General features: G+C 39.3%; 1 long non-coding RNA gene across 1 annotated transcript; it reads left to right on the top strand.

Moving 5' to 3' along the window:
• Positions 1–18,579: 18,579 nt before the first annotated feature.
• LOC111825010 lies at positions 18,580–23,667 on the top strand. The gene is made up of 3 exons (XR_002828110.1): positions 18,580–18,789; positions 19,158–19,268; positions 23,363–23,667. It is a non-coding gene; the product is annotated as an uncharacterized LOC111825010 (long non-coding RNA).
• Positions 23,668–25,285: the final 1,618 nt, after the last annotated feature.

Consider the following 25,285-nt stretch of genomic DNA (forward strand, 5'->3'; position numbering starts at 1 on the left):
AACTCTTTCTGAAGACTCATTGCATCCTCTCTTTTTCCTTGATCAATCTGACTGCATGTTAGCTCCTCCAAGGATGTGGCATCGTTCACAACCAATGTTTTGTTTCCTTGGCCCTCTTTTTACTGATTTTTCTTTTTTGAGCTGTAGTAGTGGCATAGTGCACCAATTTGTACCTAAAGAAGTCTACACAGTTCAGTAGTCTGTTTTATGAAAATGTGCTTTTTCTAGCCTGTTGGATGCTATCAAACACAACCTCTGGTACAATGAAATAGGGTTCAATGTAGAATAATAAGAGCTCAAGTACCAATGCAAGAAGGCGTAGGGTCATGCCCCATCTCTACTACAAAGGACTTTTATTCTCTTAGTTCTTGTTTTCTCATTGGCAAGTGAATATAATAATAGAATTTGCTTCATGAGTTTTGAGTCCATATGAAATGAGCTCCTCCCCAAATAGTGTTTAGCATAGAGCCTGGGATATAAAAAATACTATGTCACCATACGAGAAAGGCTGAGCAAATAACACTGCAAATCTACTCTAAGTGAAAGAAATTGAACACAGTATCCATAGTTTGTTTAAAATGATCTCTTGGGAATATGGTGAGGACTTTAAAAGCAGTTAAAACTTGTGGGCTGAGTGTGCAGCTTTCTGGATTCAAGCCTGCTTTGATCCCGATAGGCAACAGTACCTAAACATAATCCATTGGGCCTAAACTGTCAGATAAACTCATGGTATTTTTAACATCAGTCATTAGTAATTAATTTAAATATTAAAGCTGAGTTACATGCCAGGGACAGTTCCTGCCACTCAAGTAGGTCTTAAGACTTTTATCAAACAAGGTACAAAAACAGATGATGCATTTTGTGAACCTCTTTCTTATAGGCTGGCAGATCTTTGTAAAAGTTTCCTTCTAGAATCATGGAGACTTGGCCTTTTGATTCCATATTATGACTCAGAAAAAAAAGCTAAAGAATCAGTAATTATTTCCTAGCCAATTACTCCTTGCTAATTTTGAATGAACCCACATTTCTATAAGAAAGAATGACTTGGAATTTAAAAGATGTCTGTTAAGTGATGCAAATATTCCTCAAGTTATTATTAAGCTCAATGTTTCAGTTTTGTTCTTTGTGAGCTCTTATAGTTGCATGATGTAGTCATGTAGGGTCAAAGCAGATTAGTCATTTTTTCATAGCAATCGTTCATTCATTTGTTATCCTTTGTTTGTTTATGGCTATCCAACTATGCTCTGACCCAGAGCACTGACATTTATTTTTGCCAGTCAGCAGATGACACACAAAAACATTCAACACTAAGTTGTAAATTGACTCTTTGTTAATAAGTCTGATAGAAAATTGATAGAGAAGTAGCAGTTAAAAACAACTGTTTAAAATAAAATGTGTGAATTATGCATGGCTTTCAATAACCTATTCTTGCCTGTTTCTTCTTTACAACTGAATATCAAGATTTGGCTATAAATAACTCTCCAGATGCAAGGCTAAAACTGCCAATCAACATTCTCTGCAGAGTTTTATGAGTTCCTGGATGAGCGCCTTCCCATTTTTTTTTCTGAGAAGGAAATGTGTCCAGCATGCCTTATGCTAGGTATTTCAATATTAACTCTTTTTCCTCAGGACATTCTAGTTTGACATCTACAAAGTTATAGATGTTAGTTGACATATAAAAATCTATGTAAGATATTGATAATATCACCAAGAAATTTCTTGAAAGTGAGTCACATTCCAAAGCAGTGTTTCTCAAAATGGTGCCATTGTCACTCAACGAAGCCAAAATAAGCAATCTTTAAAAGCCTCTGTGGTCTCCTATGAAAGGCCCTGCAGTGTCCCAGTGTCTTATAACCCATATTGAAGATCCTAGAGTAACATTTAGCCTATTCCTTCTTGCACTGCTCCTTCCATCTAGCTTCCTGGTTGACAAGGGAGACTTCTGGGCTTGAACTTCCCCTGTCCAAAATGAAAAAGAGACAATGGACTAGCTACCTGGGTCATTGTTGTAGGACCTTGAATGAGGAAGGTTAAAATTGGCAATAGCCATTAAGATGTAAGCTCAAATCATTTCACTCTTCAGCTCTAATTTAATAAAAAAAAATCTGACTCAGACAGCTCAATTATTTCTCCAGGTGTATTTCCCTGCATTGTTGCTGGTTTCAATGAGGTTGTTATAAATCGCAGCACTATTGGTAGTCTTATTGCATTGTTTCTGTAAGGATGGGGTTATAAACTGTAGGAGATTTTGCTGATCCCAAAAGGTTTTCTGAAATAGCTCTGTGATCATAATAAGAAGTAATGATTGGTAAGAAGCAGTTTCTCTAGGCAATAGTTAAGAGAGAGTTGGGAATATTAGTCCATTGCTCCCAGGGCTGGCTTCAAGGGCATGCAAACTGTGAAGTCATACAGGTGTTCAGGAGGGCCTCGGACTTGGTTTAATGCTCTATTATTGCCATCTTAAGATTCTTAATAATGTTATCTTTGAACTCAAGCTTTTATTTTAGTGAAATCAATGGAACATGAGCAGGAGCAGAGGAGACACATACAATATGCATGACTACTATGATACCTTGTAACCCCATTTTTATATAGTATTCACTGTGGCCCGTGAACACAACATTCAGGTAGATCCATAATGCACAGGAGTTCTAACTAACACAAACTCTATCGTGTCCTTTCTTACTTGTGTTACTTTCCTATATTAGCCAATCACATATGCTAAAAATTATTGTTGGGGTCCAACCCCAATGGGTCCAGGGATCCCCAAAGGTGTGGACGGAGTCGGCGAAGAAGGAATGACATGGAGACTGGGTTCAATTCATCAGCATAGCGAGGTTCTCCCTCCAGGATCCCCAGCCAAGTTCTGGTCAGGATCTCCAGCGAAGTTCTGGCTAGGATCTCCAGCCAAGTTCTGGTCAGGATCTCCAGCGAAGTTCTGGTTAGGTTCTCCAGCGAAGTTCTGTAGCCAGGTTCTGTCCAGGATCTTTTGCCATGTTCTCTCCCTAGGTTCTCTCTCTAGGTTCTGTGTCCAGGTTCTGTCGCTAGGTTCTAACCCTAGGTTCTGTCTCTAGGTTCTGTGTCTAGGTTCTGTCTCTAGGTTCTGTCTAGGATCTCCAGCCAAGTCCTGTCTCTAGGTTCTGTCTAGGATCTCCAGCCAAGTCCTGTCTCTAGGTTCTGTGTCTAGGTTCTGTCTAGGATCAGTCTTCTGTTGTCTTGTTACATCTGTATTTATACCAGTTGATTTTAATCCTGTCAATTTCTATTCCAAAGGTTAGGGTGTTTCTTATCTCCATTCCAGGGAGTAAAGATTATGTAGCTCAAGCATGATTGTTTGTAGTTAAAGTGATTAACTACCCGCCTGGCACTTAGTTAAGGGGTTTTATCCCCTCCCTAACTTCAGGGGAAAATCCCTACCTGGGAAAACAACCTTTCTCGGAGAGGTGACCTTGGTTAAAACACATAGCGCCAAGAAGGTGAGCAAACATATTAAGAACAGTATACCATATATGCCAGGTCCCTTGAAACAGCAAGGATGGACCGGCTCCCGGCAAATTATGACTTAAAGGAAAGAGAAAGATAGAGTGATCTATAGTTATGTTTCCTTTCAGTCCTTGCTTACCCATCTGTATGCTGAAGGTAGACAGTGTTGGTAGAATATATCAATACTGAAAAGTGAAATAAAATCAGTTAAGTTTAGTATTCTGCAGTATATCCACTCCTCTGGTAAAAACAAAATACATATGCATGTATGAGCTACAAAATACAAAGTGCATAATTTTGATAATTCTATATATGAGTTAAATGCTTTTATATTTGTATGTAAATAAGAATGCACAATATAAAGATGAATGGTAAAATGTATGCTAATAACTTAAATTTTTATTTTTTCTTTACTTATAATGGCATTAAATAAAAAATTAAAACACACACACACAAACACCATGATGATTCAAGAGAAAGACTGTGGGAGAAAGGAAAAAGCTTTATATTTTAGTACCTCTAATGGTATGCTTTTTTTTTTTTTTTTTTTTCTTTCTTTCTGAATATGAGGTTCTGTGTTTTCATTTTATTCTGGGTCCTACAAATTACGAAGCAGGCTCTGGTTGCTCCAGATCTGTCTGCTTCCTGACCTTGCTAAGTTGTTAACAGATGTGGGTTGGGAAGAAGGTAAGAGGAAGTGAGGCACAGAGGAACTCCTCAAGCCCTTTCCTGCCTGAGGCCCTGTGGGCTCTCTTCTTTATTGGTTTAATAAAGGTCTTTCTTGCCTTACTCTGAAATTATTTTAATAATAGTGGTTTCTCTCAGTTTCCTAGCCAAAGAATGGTTCTAATATTCCTCCTTTTTTTTGATTTTCTAAATACACATGACTCTTGGTTGAACTCAAGTTACTCTTGTTACTTCCTATATGCTAGGTTCCAGAGTTCATATTCAATCATCTACCTTTAAAACTAAGTCCTTTTCATTCCATTTTTAATTCCATAATTTGTAGACACTAAAGATATTTTGCACATATCCTTCAGAGTTTACTCCTCTCTCTCTTTTTTTCTTGTGCCCCGATTTCCTTCTCATTTATTCTTAGATGCACAGAATTGCAGTCAGGACCGAGGTCTTTGTAGATGTCCTGTTGGTTGCTTCTAAGAACGAGAGAGAGAGAGAGAGAGTCACATTGCTAATGGTCTTTAAAATTCTCATAAAAAAGCCGTAACTAACTCGCCAAGATGCCATAATCAATTGGCCAAGATATTAATACTGTTTTACCCCTGTCTTCAATTCTAAGATCCTTCCTCTCCTTTAAATAAAACTTTTGATTTTAACATAACCTCAGCCTTGCCTTTTCAGTTTCTTTGTTACCTAAAATCGCTTATTCTAATTCCTGGTGTCATAATACTAAGATCTAAATCTTGTTCTGATTTCCTTTACTTATATCCTAACAGAAGCTTTAAAATATAAGGACAGTCTTCATGCCTGATCCCTGCAGGTGTGCCCTGCCCCATTTCTAACATACTCTCAATGTTTCAGAAATACCAAGTTACTGTTGTTCTTTACGTGTGCCTTGTGTTTCAGCCCCAGTACTTTTCTCTTCTGTCTACAATCTCTTCCCTGTTTTCTTCACCTAGACACAAGCTTTAGGTGTTATCTCAGACATTAGTCCTGTTGGAAGCCTTTTCTGTTTCTTCACAAGGTGAGTTAGGGTCCTAGTTAGGGCCCATGCTACCCTGGGCACCACTCTCATTAGCATATACTATGTTATATCAAAACCAACTGTTTATATGATTGTGATGTCCTTGAGGGCAGGGATGTATCTTATTATTTGCTGCAAATTATATAATACTGGGCATATGGCATTTTTTTGGCTTAAATTCAAATGAACTGGATTAGATGTACTTTAGTCTAATATGTGATATTCTTCCGGACATTATTTATGTGGTCCTAACCCAGAGAATACCAATATATGTATATAAATTATATACAGCAGCATTATTCTCCTAGGATTTTTGAAGTCATAGTATCTTAGAATTGGAAAGAACCCCAGAATATCTCACTACAATTCAATGCAGGACTCCTTTTTTCAAAGTTTTGGCTACTAGTTATCCATTTTTTAAAATAATTTAATTTAATTTTATTTTTTTAATTAGGGAAGGGGATGATTGAAGAGGAAATAGTTCCACACATTTCCTTTCTACCCAAAGACAATCACTAGTTTAAATTATCTTTTCCAGAAGCCTATCAAAATCAGGGGTAAGCTACTCAAATCAGAGTAGGACAAGGGTCATCAGACACTTTTGTTATGCCTAGATTGGACAAATCTTTTTCCAAGAACATCTCAAAAAGACTCCACAAAATTTCCAGGTATTCAAGAGTTCTGTTTTTAGGTCAGCTTAAGATAAGCCTTTTTGAGAGCAGTTTTTGGTCCACTTCATGAGGTTTAACTAGAATTTTAATTTCTTGGTACTCTTTCAATTTTCCTTCTTGGGTAGGTTAATTGCGTGAGTTATTATTTTTATTAATGTCTTGCGTCAATTATATGATTGACGTTTGTTCTTTTTAGAGTAGAACAAGTACACTGGATTCCAAGAAACTACTTCCAGGTTTTTCAAGTTTTCCGGTATCAGTATCTCCATGTATATCTGTCACATCTACCTTCATATACACATAGAGCCATACGTAGGACTTCAGCCTTCTGGTGGTCATGAAAGCCACCTTCCATGGTCAGTTAGGACATTGGCCGTGTGTCCATATGTCTAGGGGACCTGATCTGATAAACAGGACTGGGCAGGAACCAGACAATGAGGTTTCCTTCATGGGCTGCTACTAGCTTTTTATGAGGTTCAAGAGTCTCTAACCTTGTTCTGTCCTCTCTCTACTGATCCCCTGTACTGCTGAAATGGACAATTCCTGCCTTACTTTGTCAGATTATTTTCAGAGTCAGAAGAAAAAAAATATATAAAGAGTTAAAAATGTCATGAAAGTAAAAAAAGTATTGTGTTCATTCTTCTTTCCTCACTGACAGTCAGTTGCTTAAGTCCCTTTTCATTATAAGCTGATTAGCAAGTGATAGATGGGAGGAGGTGTCTTGCAAGAAGAAAAGATGGACTAAACAGTGTGGAGTTGTTTCTCCATGTACTGATTTAGACCTCTCTTAGTCAGAGAGACCCTTTATTGGGTCCGGAATGTTTTTGAGAAGACGGATTGCTAAATTATAAAACTAGAACAACGGAATAAAGAGACTTTTCACTTATGACTTGACACTGGATTACTTCCTCCCCATTTTGTCCTTTAAGAGTCAGAATTACCCCACAGTGGATAATTGCTGCTGGGTAAGTTCTATTAGGCCTCCAGCACTCAGACCTATATTTAAGTACCACCATTTGTGGCCGTGGCTCTGTGCCCACTGTGATAGCTAAAGCAACACATACTTCCCGCTCCTGAAGTCACCAAGCATGCACATGCTGCCCAAGGGGCATCAGGGCTGCTCTGTGTTCTTCCCTAACATAGCAAGTGCTCCATCAGTGAGCCAGGATGGCGAAGGCTTTGGTTGCTTTTTATTTTTAATGTTCCTTCTAGGCTCCAGACTCACTGGAGTCATCCTGACACAAAATGCTTCGCCCAGCACAATGGGATGCCCTTTACCTAGTACAAGAGTGAGCCTCACAAAGGTGCTGCCTTCCCCCCAAAACAAACAACGGAAATGCATCAGGAGAGCCCAACTGCAGACAGAATGCACATCTTGAAGCAGAAGCCACTACGGGATTCCTCAGATGAAAGCCGATTTCAATGAACATTGTGTTTCAAAGCCTGCTTCCTCTTGCTCTGTAAGAGCTGCAGAACGAACATCCCACTTGCGTCTGCTGACACAAAGAATGCTGCGGCGGGGAGATCTTATCAAGCCTTCCTGTGCCACAGTAACAGAGCGCCGGTTGTGTCTTGTAAGAATTGCTCATTGTTTCACGGGGACGACTGGCTCCTTTGGGTGGGATCTGATGGCATCTCATGGCGTGGAGGTAGGTGGTGCTGGGAGGTCAGCCAACCACGTGACCCAGCTTGCTGGCTTCAGGGAAGTCAGAGAGAGGAGCAAACTTCCCCCAGGTCTGTTGGAGAACTAAACATTTCAAATTAAACTATTAAAAGACACATGTGCTGTTTACTAACTAGTATCTTCAACTGCACAAGTTAGGAACAAAAATTAGAAGAGACAGTCAGGGTTTCTCTGTTGGTATAAACTGTTTCTTCTCTTTTAATCAAGTCACTCAATTTTTTATGATAAAATTAAAAAGAATAAAGGAGAAATTTATTGATTTAAAACCATCTCTGGAGAATTTAGGAGCTAATAAAGAAAACTTTAGCCTGGTGGTACTCAGTGGTTGAGGTTTGACCCAGGAACTAAGAGGTCACTGGTTTGATTCCTGGTCAGGGCATATACCCAGGTTGCAAGCTCAATCCCCAGTAGGGGGCATGCAGGAGCTAGCCAATCGATGTTTCTCTCTCACCATGTTTTTACCACTCTATTCTCACTAACTACCTCTATCTGAAATCAATAAAAACATTTTATAAAAAAGAAAACTGTAGCATTTATGACATAAATCTGAAAAATATGTATTTGTTTTATGAGTATGAACTTCAGGTTTAAAATCATCACATTTATATTTAAGGGTGAAAGGTAATAATATTGGATTAATTAAAATTGGCCAATTCTAAATAATGCATCATTTGCTTAGAAAGTTCATGGCTTCTCAGTTTTGGCCTCTTATAAAAGTAAAATGAATGGTTACCTAATCATCTATATGGAGAGTAGATTTGGATTTTCTTCCCTTTCCTCTTCTTTCTAAAGGCTTGCTGCAGTAATTGGTACATATGAGAAAAATGTAATAGTCAGTAAGATATGCCTAGCAAAAAAGGTGACCATGAGTTCCCTAAAAGGACAATTCCCTTCTATATCTCCATGTAGTACTTTCTGAAATGCCCTTTGCCCTAAATGTACCCATATTCCGTTATTTCAACAACAACAACAACAAAAAACACAAGAATTCTCCTATTGCTCAATACAGGTTTTGAGGATCAAGATATTACCAAAATACCATCCCTCTTCTTAACATATTTATTATTGAAATGATCAAATGTTGTAATTAGTTATGTATAAATTTGATTTCTCTCAGTGAACTGCGAGCATCTTGAGGAAAGAAGCTTAATCATATTGATTTCCTGTCTCCATTGCCAAGCTCAATGTCTTATACATATTAGTGTGTACTAAATATTTATTGGGTGGATGGATGGATGCATGCATGCATGGATGGACAGATGGGTGGTAGATAATTGGCTGATTATGCTGCAGTACCCACAATTAAAAATGGACATTTGATTGTGGTTGTCTACATGGTTCTTGGCATTACCACACCTGTTAATCTTCCAGGCCTGTATTATCCCACTCTTAGATACATGGAATGAAGAGAGTTTTTTAAATCACATTGTCCAACTCCTTTAATTTACAATTGAGGAAATGAGATTCAGAGAGAGAATCCGATTTATCCATAGTCCCCAGTTAAGTAAGTGCCAGATCTGGGTTAAAATCCATTTCTCTTGCTTTTCAGTCAAATGCCCACTACATTAGGCTGTTTTCCATGACTCATATTTAGAGGCTTACAGGGATCCTGTGGAGCAATCCGTCACTCCTGACTTATCTGAACAAAGAGAGAGAAAACTAGGCTGGAGTAAAATTAGGGGAAAGGAGCCACTCTGGGGCTGCTGAATTCCTATGTGGATGGTGCTGAAGAACGGTAAGAATAAGAATGACTCATCTTTATTTAGGCTGATGTCATTCCATGTTTCTCTGAGAATATGCCATATTCAAAATTCAGTGGGTAGTGTCCTATTCTCTCCCTAGCCTCCTAGACTATCAGTAGTTCTGCTTCTCTGAATGATGCCCAGTCACACTGCATCTAAATGCTTGTGGTTGACTTCTACTTAAAATGCTGTTCATCAAGAATTTAACCTTTTAGTTTAAACTATTGTAGAATAAACATATAACAACACAGATGAGTCTCAAAATAATTATACTGAGCGAAATAAGCCAGGCAAAAAAAGAGCACATACTGCATGATTCCGTTTATACAAAACTCTAGAAAATGCGAACTATTTTAGGGTGAGTAAGAAAAAGCACATCAGTGGGTGCCTTGGAGGTGGAAAGGAGAGGCAGGGGGAGGGGGTTAGAAAGAGAAAGTAGTAAACTTTTGAGGATGATAAATATCTTCACTCTTTTGAATATAGTGATAGTTTCATGGGTGCATGCATATGTCAAATCTTATCAAATTAAGTATGTGCAGTTTACTGCATGTCAATTACACATCAATAACACTGAGGGTTGTTGTTTTTTTTTAAGGAATGTAACCTTTTAAAATTCAACCAAAATACTGCATTAGTCAGGGTTCAATGACAGAAGCACGAACACTACAATGTCTATATCTATATGTCATATAGTTATAGGAATTTGACCTTATATAAATGTGATGTATGGTTAGGTCATGTCTGTAAAGTTGTCCCCACGTCTGATGCTGGAGCTTGAAGTCCAAGGACAGGCTGTCAGGAACAGAAGATGGATATAAAATGGGGAAGAGCCAGAACAAGCTGGAACCCACAAGCACAAGCACAAGGACAGACTGAAACTTGTCATAGTTCTTAATGCATCTGACTTTGGTTGCATGGCTGCCCTGAAGAAGCAGAGCCTGTCATCAGAGAGCTAAACACACACACCTGGCCATAGGAGTTGGAGGAGCTGGAGGAAGGGTTCAGGGAGGTGGAGTCCTTACAGACCCAGCTGCTGCCCCAGGCAGGGGGTGAGACAGCAGAGAAGAGGCAACAGTATGAGCTATAAAATTGCTGCTGCTTCACTCCCCCTCCAAATGCTGCACAAGAGTGTCTTCTCTGGCCCACTCTAACCAGAAATTTCTGTCACTGACATTTCAGGTACCATTGGACCTTCTGGATTATATGGTGGCAGAGCTGTTGTCACAGCAGCCTGGACTTCTTAAAGAGCTTCCTCTCATTCTGGCCCTACTCAGAATTGCTAGGTTTTTGGGTCATTCAGTAAATGGGTCAGAAAGGGTACTCAACATGCCTTAGACTGGACCCCTAGACATTTTGCTGAGGTTTGAGGTCCCTGATTTTTTGTGATTTGTTTCCCACCCTCTGGCATGCAAACATCTGATAGGTAAGTCGCTACTTTCCGCTCATCAGGTGCAGGAATCAGAGAAACTGGAGTAGAACCCCAAGGAAGATGAAGCACTTGCAAGCCAGCCACTGCCTCACACCTGTCAGGACAGCCAGCAGAGAAGTAGCAGTGTGAGTGAGCTCAAATACAGCTGCTGCTTCACTTCTACCCTCCACATTTCCTACAAGCATCTTTCTTCTCACCCACCTTAACCAGAAGTATACAGGAACAGGGATTCTGGGAAATGGAGCTCATCCTAGCCAAGCCAACACATCACAAAACTACCATAAATATAATTTATAGTAGATTATTATAGGGTAGAGAATTCATTTTTTTTAAATAAAAGTAGTAGATGCCTATCCTGGCATGATCTTCTTTCCTGAAGAATCTATCTGACTAAATGATGTCTCTCACCTAGAAGTCCTTGAGTCCATAGAATATATGTGTGTTCTGGCCCTGGGGAGATTATCAAAAGAGAGCTAATTCTAGAATTATGAATTATTTTTTAAAATAAATAACTGCTTAACAGTGTGGAAATGTTTTCACAGTTTGAGTCTATTTATCAATTGCTTTTTCCAGAGAGACTGAAATTCATTTAGGTTTGAGTTTTCTTTCTGTTTTTTTTTTTTAATGCTTAGCCTTCAAAGAATTAGAATTTGCTTTTAAGGTAAAGAGTGTGCTGCAGGCCAAAGGCAGGCAGTGCGACATGCTCTTGCATTGTGATGAAAAGACAGCCTCAGAATTTGCTCTCTGGGGACCTGGCATGCTGCTCGTCCTGCTGCTGCTGAGGGAAGGGGCATTGTGGTGGCAGAATTGGCTGTCCCAGAAGAAGAAAGCATCCCAATCTGTGGAGCTGCTCCATTGCAGGCAGCCCTCTTTTCTCGTGTTTCTGAAGTCTGTCTTCTAAGAGAGAGCTGACATCCACTTCCGCTTTTATCATCTGAGTCTCTGCGTTTCTCTTAGGAAATGGCAAGAATGGAGTGTGTATGTGTTGAGCGAATGCCAGGAGGATAAGCTTTGCAATGATTGAAAGGACAACATTCACAACGGAGAGCAGCTAAAGGAAGAGAAAGAGCAAATGAGGCCAAGGGGAAAGTGGTTTTCAGATGGGGCCTTCCTTATCACAAACCAACTCATGACTTCCTGATGAAGACATTTGTCCACCCAAAAGTGCCGGTGCTTCTAGAAATTCCCATCACAGGATAAAACTGTCAGCACCTGTCTCAGACACAGGAGTCGGGAAAGACCACCAGTGGGAAAGAGACTGAAATGCACAGTGTGACCATTTTAGTGACAAAATGTGTTCTCTTAGTTAATTCGTTGAATGGAAGATTACAAAAAAGATATATGGTGTCTTTAACATAGTATTGGCTGAATATTCATTTAACAAAAATAATTGGATGATTGACTAAGTAAGAAGAGTCACATTTGCTCTTTTACAGGCATTTGGCAAACATTTGGTCTTATCCCAAAAGCATTTTGATTCCTCCCCGCCCCCCGACCCCCATCACCACCATTTTGGTCCTTGATGTTTAAAATCTCAAGTAAAGTTGGTCCTTAGCATGAGAGTGTGTCAGGATCACAATGAACAGAGACCCTGAACAAAGGAACAAAGAAGGGAGGAACACAGAACAGCAAGGGGGGCAGGGGGGGGGATCATGAAAAATTTCCACCCATGGGTAGATACACCCTCATGCAAACAAAACTTCTGAGCTAATGCTTTATTTTATAAAAATGTGATAAAACACTTGATAAGCCCCGAGAGGACAAGCAATAGTTTTGTTCTGTGTGTTTTTTTAATCCACCAAAATCCACATGCAGAACTGTTGAAGGGAAAAACCTTTGGTCATATCTGTTTCCAAATGCTATTTCCTTTCCGGAGCCTCAGAAGGGTGAGTGGCTGTCAAAAGTGAGAGGCTGTGTGTCAGCAGCTCTGATCCCGCATCTGCCCTGTTCTGACCAGGTCCTCTGCCACCGCTAACTGGCCAGCTCTGGCAGGAGGCTGTCGGCTGGGTTTTGCAGGCACGTTTCTCTGGCCGTCGCTGTTCTCCAGCTCTGCCGTTTGCTCTGCATCGCTCAGGAGAAGTCAGAGCGAGGCAGAGGCAAGCCCCTCGTGAGCTTTTCTCCTTCATCTCCAGTGGTCTGTACTGGGAGCAAATGACCGAGGTCCCCTGAGAACACTGCCCTTGTTCTTCCCTCAATACCTCTTTGAACAACTTTGTAAAAAAAAAAAAAAAAGTCTGCATGTTTTTATGATCATACTAAAATAAAATTGCTTCAATTCTGTTGCTTAATACTAAGCACTTGAATATGTCAAATATGATCTTAAAAATCTGGCTATTGGATAAGCTTTTCCCTAAAAATGATGTAACTCTTCTCTTCCATTTTCTTTGGTACGTATTTGACTTTCGACTGCCAGGCCCAAGAACAGATGCTATTTATTTGTGGCCCTGTGTGCTATGTGACTCTGGTGCTTTACAGCTTTCACAGAGATTTCACACACAGTAATCTCAATGGGCCCTCAGATAGTCCTGTGAGGTGGGTAGAGTTGATGGTATTTCTACTACCATTTCTCATAGGAGAAACAGAGAGTAAATAAGTTATGTCACATAGCCAAGGTCATGCTGCACTTCAGTGATGGAACTAGATTACAACAGAGTCATCTATCTAGAGGTTTTTTTTTAAAAAAATATATATTTTGCTAACTTCAGAGAGGAAGGAGGAGAGAGAGAGAGAGAGAGAGAGAGAGAGAGAGAGAGAGAGAGACATCAATGATGAGAGAGAATCACTGATCAGCTGCCTCCTGCACACCCCCTACTGGGGATCGAGCCCATAACCCAGGCATGTGCCCTCGATCAGAATCCAACCCAGGACCTTTCAGTCCTCAGGCCGATGCTCTATCCACTGAGACAAAGCAGCTAGGGCTAGAGGTTTTTGTTTTTTAATCTATTTCATCACACCAAGCCATCTTTATGAAGGAAAGATGCATACATCCTTATAATTCAACATTCTGGTTAAATATTTGCAAAATTAGAGCCACAAGTATAGCCATGGTTTGCTGGTCTCAGTAGGCATCAACTTTTTTTATAGTTCCATATTCTCTTTTTCTACCACCATTATCATTTTCTTCCCTATCCATCATCTCCTATTTAACATTCATAAAAGTAATAACTTTCTCTTCTATCTTTCCTCTCTTCTTTCCACCCTGTCTCTCTTTCTCCTTTTTCTCTCCCTATTTATCCTTCTTTCTGTCCCAATCTCTCTCTCTCAGCATCTCCTCAGTGAGGATTATAAAAAAGAAATTGTTATTACAATTTTAAGCTTAGTTCTCATATATTCCAGTCATGTGTTACTTTCAGTACCCGAAGAGCAAGAGAGATAGAGACAGAGACAGAGACAGAGATAGAGCTAGAGCTAGAGCTAGAGCTAGAGATAGAGACAGAGATAGACAGGTATGTTTCCTCACGGCAACTTTTTCTGTACACACGAGGAAGCTCAACCAATTGAGCCACTCCAGACGGGCATAACAATATCTTATAATTTCTATGGATCTCTGTTTTTATCTTTGCAAATTTTTTGCTAGAATAATGATTTTCCTGCAGGAATGAAGAATAGAAAATGGCAAATGTAATCTTTGTGCTAATTTAAGTAAATGTATATGGTTAAATAGTTGAGAGCTACTTAATTTAAAGGTTTTTTATTTTAAGTTACAGATGCAGTGATCAAGCATAGATCTTTTTTCTGTCTTTAAGTCAAATATTTAGTGATTTTGTTTTTACAGTTGTTTCCATTAGCCTCATCAATAAGCCATTTTTAATATGAAATGCCAAGACAGATTATCCGAAATGTAGGAAAAAACAAATCAGAATTTTAAGATAACCCCTATTCACCATTATTATCTGATAATTTTTCATAATGATATTATTATTTTTTAAACTAAACTCTAACAGTCAACAAAACAACAAGCAAAGGAATAAAAAGATGAGGTGGTCATTCTAGAACTCTTTTTTGGTTTTCTTTGTCAAGCTAAGGGGTGCCGGTGTACTGACTGGAAATGAACTGCATTTAAATCCTATCTACCAAGATTTCTCCTAGGATGAAGCCCTTATTTAGCTAAACCCATGGTCTGTAGACACAGCTGCAAAATTAGCAAACATCATTCATCATTTCTACTTCTGTACTTCTATCACCAGCAAAATTATAGAAACCTATATTTTTAGTAAACTTTAATTGCAAGTTTAAATTGATATTTATTTATTTAAAAAGCAGTTTACTGAACTGATTATACAAATCTAAAAATATTTCTAAAGATAGAAATAAACTTTCATCAGGAATAAATAGGATTTGCAAAAGAAGACAGCCTGTTAGGAAAAAAAAAAAAAAGAAAGAAAGAAAAGTAACAAAATCAGGCTTCCAGGCTCTTCTACCTTTTAATTTGAAAATGAGTATCATGAGGGATGACTTTATATACCTATTGAAAAATGCATAACAAACAACAGATGTATAATTTATGGAACTGATTGCTTTAAGCAGAGAAGCTTCAAAATGAGTATTTGCAACTCAGGTTGTTCTCATGAGGCAAACATATGCTAATTATTCAGAACTGAGACCTGACCATGAAATATACAACACAAAGGAAAAGACACTTAAAAAATGTTTGGGAAGTATTCTACCACTCTCAGAAATATTTATTTGCCTTTTTCTGTAAAAAAGAAATCAGATGGCTGTTAATACCCTTGAAAACTTCAATAGATGGTGAGATGGGAACTGTAAAGTTCTTTCATGAAACTGTGGTGGACATAGATTCCTGTGGTGCTGAATCCAGATCTCCAAGCTTTGCTGGCTCAGTGGATGGGTGGATGTATCAGCCAGAGATGATAAATGTCCTCTCAGCCAGACTCAACACATGGAGAGGACAGTGGCTTGTTTCTTTTATGAAATAGAGCCATAACAGACTCAAGACCAAAAGCCTAACATTAAAGATTTATAACACAGAATTAGCACTGTCAGACTTACATTATGTCCTGAAGAACTGAATTATAAAAGCCAAGTCATGTGTTTTCAGCAGCCTGAGGTATGCAAGGAAATTCTCCCATGAAGGCAGGCCCTTGCAAAAAAATGTCCTGAAATGGAATCCGATACCTGTTAGTACAAAAGTGCCTTGAATGTTTTTAACTGGTAGGAGAAGGGCATGGGAGAAGGGCTGTCTCTAAAGTAACTAGAGCCCTTCAATCACATGCAGGAACTGGTGATTAAAAAAATACACAAAAAAAACAAAAAACAAAAAACTAAAATGTCACAGCAAATCAAGTTTGAGCATGCTAAGCCAAGTTTTCACTCCTCTAAGAACAAAGAGTTTCAAGGAGAGATATTCTAGGCTTTTCAAATGTTCTACAAAGAGTATCTTATTTCCTGCTGTTGTTTTGTTTTGTTTAGTGTTCACTTTAATGTCCCCTTTGAAAGAGATAAGTTTTCTCCAATTTAAAAAGAGAAATTACCCTCAAGTGTAATGCATAAGATAGAGTAGAACACTTTAGAGTAAATGAATTAACTACTAGTTACAAGCATAGCTACTTACATGATTCTCAAAATTATAATATTGAGCAAAAACAAGTCACAGAATCCTAATATATAAAAACCCAGGGTCCGTAACAACCGACCAAAGGCTCAACCAAACACCAGAAGTCAGTCCTGCCGTCAATGCTGGGTTGCCGTGGTGACACTGCACTGACTGCCGAGGGGGCTGTGGATCAGGCCTGAAGACAGGCCCAGAGAGAGCCAGGGTCTGATCTGCAGCCTCAGTGGCAGCTGTTGATCATCTGTTGCCTCTCTCTCTCTGGGCTTCACCATCAGCTGCACCTCTGTTTCTCTCCGGGACTCCTCAGGGGCTGCTAATCAGCCCTGCCTCTCTGATTAGGCCTGGAGATAGGTCCAGAGATGCTGACTGGCATTGAAACCTACCAATCAGAACCAAATCTGGGTGAACTATGAGGAGCCAATGGCTGCCTAGGAGGCGGAGCTTTTGACACTGACTGGCATAGAAACCGACCAATCAGAACCAAATGGCCAGCAAGGGAGGGCAGTTAGGGGTGATCAGGAAGGCATTCAGAGAGGTTAGGGGAGATCAGGCAGGCAGGCAGAGGGGTTAGGGGCAATCAGGCAGGCAGGCAAAGGCAGTTAGGGGCGATCAGGCAGTCGGATATCCCCCAAGGGGTCCCCAATTGGAGAGGGTACAGGCTGGGCTGAGAGAACACCCCCCGCTCTCTGTGCATGAATTTTGTGCACCAGCCACTAGTATCCTATATAATAAAAAGCCTAATATGCTAATTGTCTGGTCGTCTGGTCGTCTGTTCAACCAATCAAAGTGTAATATGCTAAAGATATGCTAAGGCCACTCAACCACTTGCTATGATGTGCACTGACCACCAGGGGGCACATGCTCTGACTGGTAGGTTAGCTTGCTACTGGGGTCTGGCTGATCAGGACTGAGCAAGATGGGCCAGACATGCCCTGGAGCCCTCCCCTGGGCCCTCCCCAGCTGGCCAACCTCCTGCATCCACCAATCATACACGGATGGAGTCCCTCAGCCTGGCCTTCACCCTCTCACAATCTGGGACCTCTCAGGGATGTCAGAGAGTTGGTTTTGGCCTGATCCAGCAGGCCAGGCCGAGGGACCCCAGTGGTACATGAATTTGTGCACCAGGCCTCTAGTACATAATATGATTCCATCTATACAAAAGTCAAAAGTAGGTAAAAATAAATGATATATTTAGAGGAATTGATATGTAGATAGTAAACTATAAATAACAGCAAGGAACAACTAATAAAATTCAGGATTATTGTTTCATGAAATGGGGCAATAGGAGAGAGGGACATGTAATTAAGGAAGCTACTGTGAGGGTATGGGTGTCAAAATACTGTCAATGTTCTATTATTTCTTCTCTGGTGGTGAATGCCTGAATGTTCATGTTATTATTATTCTTTAAACTGAGTATAAATGTTATCATATACTCTTGTAAATGTATGACTCTCAAATTTGATTTTTTTTTAAAGAGTTGGGTCAATTTTTATCATCTCATGTCATTTCTTGAAATCCTAACATTTCTATTTTCTGAAGGTAACCTTCACCCAGAAATACCTTTGAAACTAAAGAGGCAGAGTTTCCAGACCTGCAGTCACTGCTGCCATAGAGCAAAAATTAAACAAGTACAATAAAAATCAGAAAAAAATCCCTGGTTGAATGATTTTTAAAAGTTTGCACCCACATATTACCTGCAATGACCTGAGACTCAAGACCTTTTACCAGCTGAACCCAATCTTTCTAAACATATTTCCAAGAATTTCCTTCTGGGACCTTTTACCTAGTTAAATATGATTCCCTGAGCATGACTTACATTTTCCATCTTTGTGCTTTGATTATCTCTTTCCAGCTACCTACATTTCTCACCCTCTTGATGACTGGCTATCATAGTTTGACCTCTTTTGGGAAACTACCGTGATAACCTTATAACTCAGCCTGAAATGCTCTGGCCTTTTTCTGAACTATTTAACAACTGCTTATTTCATCCTTCTAGCAGTTAACCTTGTGTGCCTTGTAACACCTGTATCTTCACCAACCAGATTCCTTTTCCTCCTTGGCACAGAGCTGAACTGTATTTCCTATCCTCCATGCAGGTAGCGGCAGCCATGTGACTGTGTTTTGCCCAAAGGAATGCAGACACCAGATGAATATGAATCTACCTTCTCCAGGCCTGGTTCTAACACCTCCCACAAGATCCTCCACATCCTCTTTCTCCTCTCATCAGTGGTTACTTATAGGGGACCTAGGGAAGCATTTTGAAGTTCCAGGGAATTGCTGACTCATATCAGGGATTAGCAAACTTTTTCTGTAAAGGGTCAAATAGTAAATATTTTAGGGCTTCACAGGTACATAAAGTTTCTGTTGTTGCTGCTGTTGCTTGTACAGCCTTTAAAAACATGAAAAACTTTCTTAGCTTCCAGAATTAGGCTGGATTTGACCTGTGGCCTGTGGTTTGCTGAGTGTTCCACAAGGTGGAAAGATCTTGGATTTCAGGATGTCTATGGTAAGTAGAGCCTCCCTCCCATTCTTCCCCACCCCCCAACCCAATCTCTGCAACTAACTTACTTAGATTCTGATGGGAACAATACTTCTTACTATGTTTAGCTTTTTCTGAACTATAGCTATGGGACCTTCTGTGATCCAATGCAGTAAAGAGATAAAGAACTATTTGGTTAATTTGAACCAATTTAAATTTCAATTTCAAGTAGAGTTCCAATTTCAATTTGGGGTCTATTCACCTCAATTAGTCTTCTTTACTAAAATAGTGACTACACTAGAAATATCCTATTTGTTTACTGTAGTTAGTCTAGGAAACCATCATGAGCCAATCAATCTAGCTAAGCCAGAACAGCTTGCTTTAAAATCTAGCAGAACAAATCTCCAAGTGGGAGGAAGAATCAAGAGGAGAATATGGAAGAGTAAACAAAGAAAGATGTGTGCTTCACAAATAAATTGAATCTGCAAAACGCATGGAAACTTCAGGTATGTCTGACTCATAATATTAATGTTTTCCTGGGAACCACAACCTCCTTTCTCTTCTCCACTTTTCTGAACTAACCCACACTTGTGAAGTTTCTGTTCTCTCTCTCTTTTTTTTTAAAAAAAATATTATCAGTCCCTACTGATGCATAGAACTCATTGGAATCAACATGCCCAGGCAGCCTTCGTAGCAAGTCAGAGTGGGCTAATGAAAGGTTTGAGGAGGAAACCGCCCCACAGCAGCCTGGTGCGTCCAAACACCTTGCCAGGAGGGTGCAGTTCTCCTGGGAAGAAAGCACTCCTTCACCTGTTTCAACAAGTTGTGCCCTTAAAACAGTAGATTGCAGTTATTTGACAATGAGCAAGTTGCTGTTTCCTTTCCTATGCTGACATTTGTTTTGTTTCTTGAAGCTGCAGGCCACCTCAGGGCAAATTTTTCTTTCTACACACACTTACTCATGTGCAAAACTTGGGAGGCACAAAAGGACCACCAATATCAAGCAAAACGCCAACAGATTCTTGTACTTTTTCTTGTAACGTACTTCTAGAACCAAGGGAATGAGGTGTGTTTTGGTTGTGATAGAAAAGGCAGAAGAGAAAAGCAATAGTTGGTTTAGAAATAGGGTCAAAGCCTCCTCCCACCTTCCTATCTCTGAAATCATATTCATATACATATCCTTTCACTGGAGTAGGCTAGAGAATAGACCTTTATTCTCAGCAACCACAGACAATGGACTCTGACAGCTTATTTACTTGTGAGCTTTGACTCTACCAGCCTCTGTTAATTATCTGGTGAACTAGTATTAATCAAGTGCATTTGTTAACTCTTTCGGGGAATTAGCGTTTTACTCTGACCTTTAAAAATTATCATTGTGGGCCTTTAAGAAGTAATAAAAAAACTCAACTGAATAATAACAATAAAAAGACCTCCTTCCTGGCTGCCCTGGTAGATGGTGATTAGTAGCTGCAGACTTTATGGTCCCTGTCACCCAGGACCAGGACACCAGAAGCCCCGTGCCTGAGTCTAATGCCTCCAGGGAACCACAGGTGGGGTGGTGGAAAGTGAGGAGAGAGTGTGGACTGGCTTTCCCCCTTCCACAAATGAGTGAATGCTGGTTTAGTTTGCTTAGCCTAATCCAGAATGACCCAATGGAATAGAGTAGAATTGACTTTGTTTACTCTCCTAATTTCTTTCTTCTAAAGCAATTGTTTGAAATATACTCAAAAGAGCAACTCTCCTATAAGTTTCTTGAAATGTTTATTTCATAGGAAGGTTTTTACTTATTTGATTAATTTTTAAGAATTTGTAGCATGATATTTTTCCCTCAAAATGCATGAAAAGATGATTATGTTTTTAATAATTTTTTAAACTTTTCAGTTACAGTTGACATACAATATTATGAGTTTCAGGTGTACAACATAGTGATTAGACATTTATATAACTTACAAAGTGATCTCCCCAATAAGTCTAGTACCCACCTGGCAACATACATAGTTATTACAATTTTATTGACTGTACTAGAGGCCTGGTGCATGAAAATTCGTGCACTGGGGGGCGGGTCCCTCAGCCTGGCCTGCCCCCTCTCACAGTCTGGGAGCTCTCAGGGGATGTCCTACTGATGGCTTAGGCTCCTGTGCAGGAGGCAACCGGGCTGATCAAGGGAAGGCACCACCCCCATCACCCCACTGCTGCTTCCACTGCCAGTCACGGAGGCTGCCTGAGCCCTGGGCCTCGCAGCCACTGTGGCTTTGTCCAAATGGACGTCTGGAAGATGTCTGCCCTAATTAGCATATTACCCTTTTATTAGTATAGATTCCCTATGCTGTACTTTATATCCCCAAAGATGAACAGTTTTAAATTTTGAGTATCTTAAGAGAGGCCTTGGCCCTTGCTAAATTTTGTTAGAGAAATTCATAGAAAGCTACTGTGAAGTAACTCTATTCTTAGAAAGCTCCTTATTCAAGACTTATTTGGGTCAGTTTTGAGGTTATTCTGGGACTGGGTGCACGTGTGCTCTCTCTGAGTCACAGATTCTGACATGTTACTTTACAAGTTCTTGGTCTTTTTCTGAACATTGACAGGCATATGAAAAATTTAATAATTCAGTGAGTAAAATATGCCTATGTCTGCAAGCAAACAGAGATGAAAAAAGACACCCTATTTTTTTTTACCACGAATCTTCCTAAGAGTATTAAAAATGTAAACCCAAATTTGACAAAGGAAAGGTACAGTTTTCCATTTAATATTTTCTGAAGTTTTCCATTGTCATGCAGTGTCTTCATTTTCCTTGAGATGAAAATACTTAGAGCCCAGCTTTATTTTAGAAGACTATATCTTGTAGAATGGAATCAATAGAATTAAAAAAGGGAAAAGGGCCCTTAGAACAATGTGGCTTCTGTGAAATATAGCTATATTTCATCAAAATGGCTATCTCTAGCCGAACCGGTTTGGCTCAGTGGATAGAGTGTTGGTCTGCGGACTGAAGGGTCCCAGGTTCGATCCTGGTCAAGGGCATGTACCTTGGTTGCAGGCACATCCCCACTGGGGGGCATGCAGAGGCAGCTGATCGATCTCTCTCATCGATGTTTCTAACTCTCTATCCCTCTCCCTTCTTCTCTGTAAAAAATCAATAAAATATATTTTTAAATAAATGGCTATCTCTACATTATGTCTGTTCAACTGATAGATAGATTTGAGGATGATTGTCTTTTAAATGACACTAATGTCTTTTGTGAATGCATAGATGTAAATCAAATCTGCTTGCTCTTAATGGGATATGAGTAGGACTTGCCTAATCACTAATATTGTCTCTATTTTTTTATAATTCTTTGCAATAATATTTCATTTATATTTTAAAAGTAGCTTTCAAAGTACAAAAATAGCTTCCAAGTCCATATAACAACATAGCATCTTCAAACTAAAGATAAATACTCTTTTTTTAGAGCTTAGGAAGTCCAATTGCTTGGGTTGCCCTTCCATTTGTCCATAACTTTGCAGAAACTTACCTACCAGAAGCCCAGACTTAGGTAGATCATTTGTGAAGATGCTACATAAATTCATGGAAAGAAAGGAAACCCTTTGTGCTGACAGATTGTGGGCAGTGGAGCAGGCTCTTTCCCCCTGGAAACCTTGGTTTCCTTTGCGTGGGGTTCTCTTTTCTCCATCTTTGCACGGCTGCCTCCTTCTTGTCTTAAGATCTCACCTTAAAGGTCACCCTAGAGTGATCTGTCTGACCACCCAAGCTAAGTAGTTGCTCTATTATATAACTGCCTATCTAGCCCTTATCACTAACTCATAGTCTTGGGTTTTGTTTGTTTAATGTCAATCTCTCTGCACTTGGAGAACATGAACTTTGCCTTATTTCTGCTGAAATCCCAGAATCTAGAATGCCTGGTAGGGCAGGTATTATGGGTTGAAATGTGTTCCCCCAAAGGATATGTTGGCATCCTAAACCTCAACACCTCAGAATGACTTTATTTGGAATATAGTCCTTGCAGTTATAATGAGTTAAGATGAGATCATATGCAGTAGGGAGTGGCCCCTAATCCAAAAAGACATCTATGTCCTATAAGAAGAAGAACACAGAGAGAACACGATGTGAAGACACAGACACTTGAAGAAGGTGGTTATGTAAAGGCAGAGCCAGAGATTGGAGTTATGCTACAAACAGGGGATGCTTTGGGCAACCAGACACTGGAAGACACAAGGAGGGATTCTCTCCCAGAGAACTGGAAGGAGCATGGCCCTGCTAACACCTGAACTCTCTTTTCAGATACTGAGGGCTGACATGTCACTCCCTCAACCAGTAGTCAAATATATGCCTTAAAAATGAAACTAAAGAAAAATAGGACTTTTGCAATAAAAACCTGTATAACAAATGAGCTAAAACATATCATTCTATGTTTCAACTGCTCATTCTATTGCAGTTCTCTAGTTTGGCTTGAAATATTATTATAATTTCATCAGAAACATAGGGAGGAAGATTTTTTTGTCATTATTTTATGCTCATTCTTACTGTAAATTTGTAAGTTTCAGCTTGTATAGTTTACAAATTTTTAATGCATCATATATATTGTTTCCTTTTTTGCAACCACAGGAGCATACCTTTGAGGCACTGAATGGAATCTGATAGTTGAAGTGAAGCCAACTTCAGTTTTTAAGGAGAAATTTTCATATTCCATGTGGGCAGATGCAAAGTCTGGATGAATAAGTGACAAAACAATGAAGAAAATATTCTGTGTTATTCATTCCCAAAGTCTGAGAGACCAAAATGGTACTAAGAAATACAAATTCCAAATTTGCTCATTTTGTGTGTGTGTGTGTGTTTGTTTTTTTGTTTTAATCCTCACCCGATGATATTTCCATTGATTTTTAGAGACAGTGGAAGAGAGAGGAAAAGACAGAGAGAAATATCAATGTGAGAGAAACACATCGATTGATTGCCTCCTGCATGAGCCCCAACGAGGGCCTCGGCCACAGAGGAGCCTGCAACTGAGGTATGTGCCCTTGACCAGAATTGCACCCAGGACCCTTCAATCCGAAGGCCAATGCTCTATGCACTCAGCCAAACTGGCTAGGGCTTGCTCCTTGTTTAAAATGATTTTTAGGATCACCTTTTTAAAAATCTAAAATCACCTAAAAACCAATCATATATGTGTATGCATGTGTGTGTGAAATCATTAACATTTGGGAACTGAAAACTTTTATGAGATTCTTTGTAAAGCTGCTAAACAAGTCCTTTTGCTTATACTGAATATTTCTTCATAAATTAGTGGTAACCATTTTAATTTATTCCTTGGTGCTATAAGAGCAATGTGTTTAGTAGGCATATTGTCCTATAATTTCAGTTTTCTCTCTCTCTCATCTGAACACAAGACACAGAATTAAGCACAAAGAAGCAAATGGATGTACTGAAAACAAAGAGCAAACGTTGTGGGTCATGTGCAGGGTCTGAGAGCGTTTCCTGTCTCAGAGGAAACATTTACATCATGACTTGTCATCTGTACTGTCTGTCTAGCCTAGTGTCTCCTAACTTCCTGGAATAAAACCAAAATAAGCAAAACAATAAAAATGACATTTTTGTGTGTGCGTTGGAATTTCAATCTCTTATTACTGGAATGCTAAATCTTTCAACCCTACTGGCTGTTATGCCTTTCAAAATTAACAGCATTTTTTATGTGTGTTTTTTTAAGTGTAATGCTCATATATATCCCCTTATTATAACAAATTATTTTAAGTGTTGTTCTGAAATTCTGCTAATCCTTGCATCAAGAGAAAACTACTGCTTTATTTTCAAATTAACTTTTGTTTTTACTTCTGTAAATAGCTTTAACAAATATCATTCTCCCTGAAATACTAATTTGATTTTAGATGTAGGCAAATAATGGAGAAGTAATATAAAACCAATCCTTTGCTTACTTTCTAAATTTAGCATTCTTTCCCCCTACATGCACTTGTTGGTCCAATGGTTTCCAAAGCTGATACATAAGCATCAACTTTGCCTTTATAAGAAACCATCCATATAGAGATGGAGATATATTTTATCAGCATTATCACTACCAGCTGCTTCACCATCACCACTTTTCAATTTGCAGAAAATCCAGCATTATCTGCCAAGTTGGCAAGATGTCAAAAGTGCATGGACTGTTTTCAATGAGAATAACTTGTTCAGTTGTAGATGAGCTTTAAGGACTCATGTCAGGTTTGTGGAGAACTTTTGTATTATAAGCTTCCACACTGCATAGATTAGTAGAATGGTATAGGTACAGAGGTCTGAAAAAATCAACAAAACCTCTGCTTTTCAAACCATCAAGAGTACTGCTTTGAGGTTTGTGCAGCCATGAGCGAGGTGTGCCCAGAGGAAAAAAACATGCATGGGCTGCAGGATGTGGTGAGGTGAGTGTGTGGGGGATGGGGAGAGGTTTAGCTGGTAAACAATTTGATATCTATTTTTAAAATATTAAAACAATTATGGAAGCAAAGGCAAAATTTTCATAAAAATATTTTAAAGTTATTTTCG

The sequence above is a fragment of the Myotis lucifugus genome, unplaced genomic scaffold (genome assembly GCF_000147115.1).
Source record: "Myotis lucifugus unplaced genomic scaffold, Myoluc2.0 scaffold_11, whole genome shotgun sequence".
Lineage (NCBI taxonomy): Eukaryota > Metazoa > Chordata > Mammalia > Chiroptera > Vespertilionidae > Myotis > Myotis lucifugus.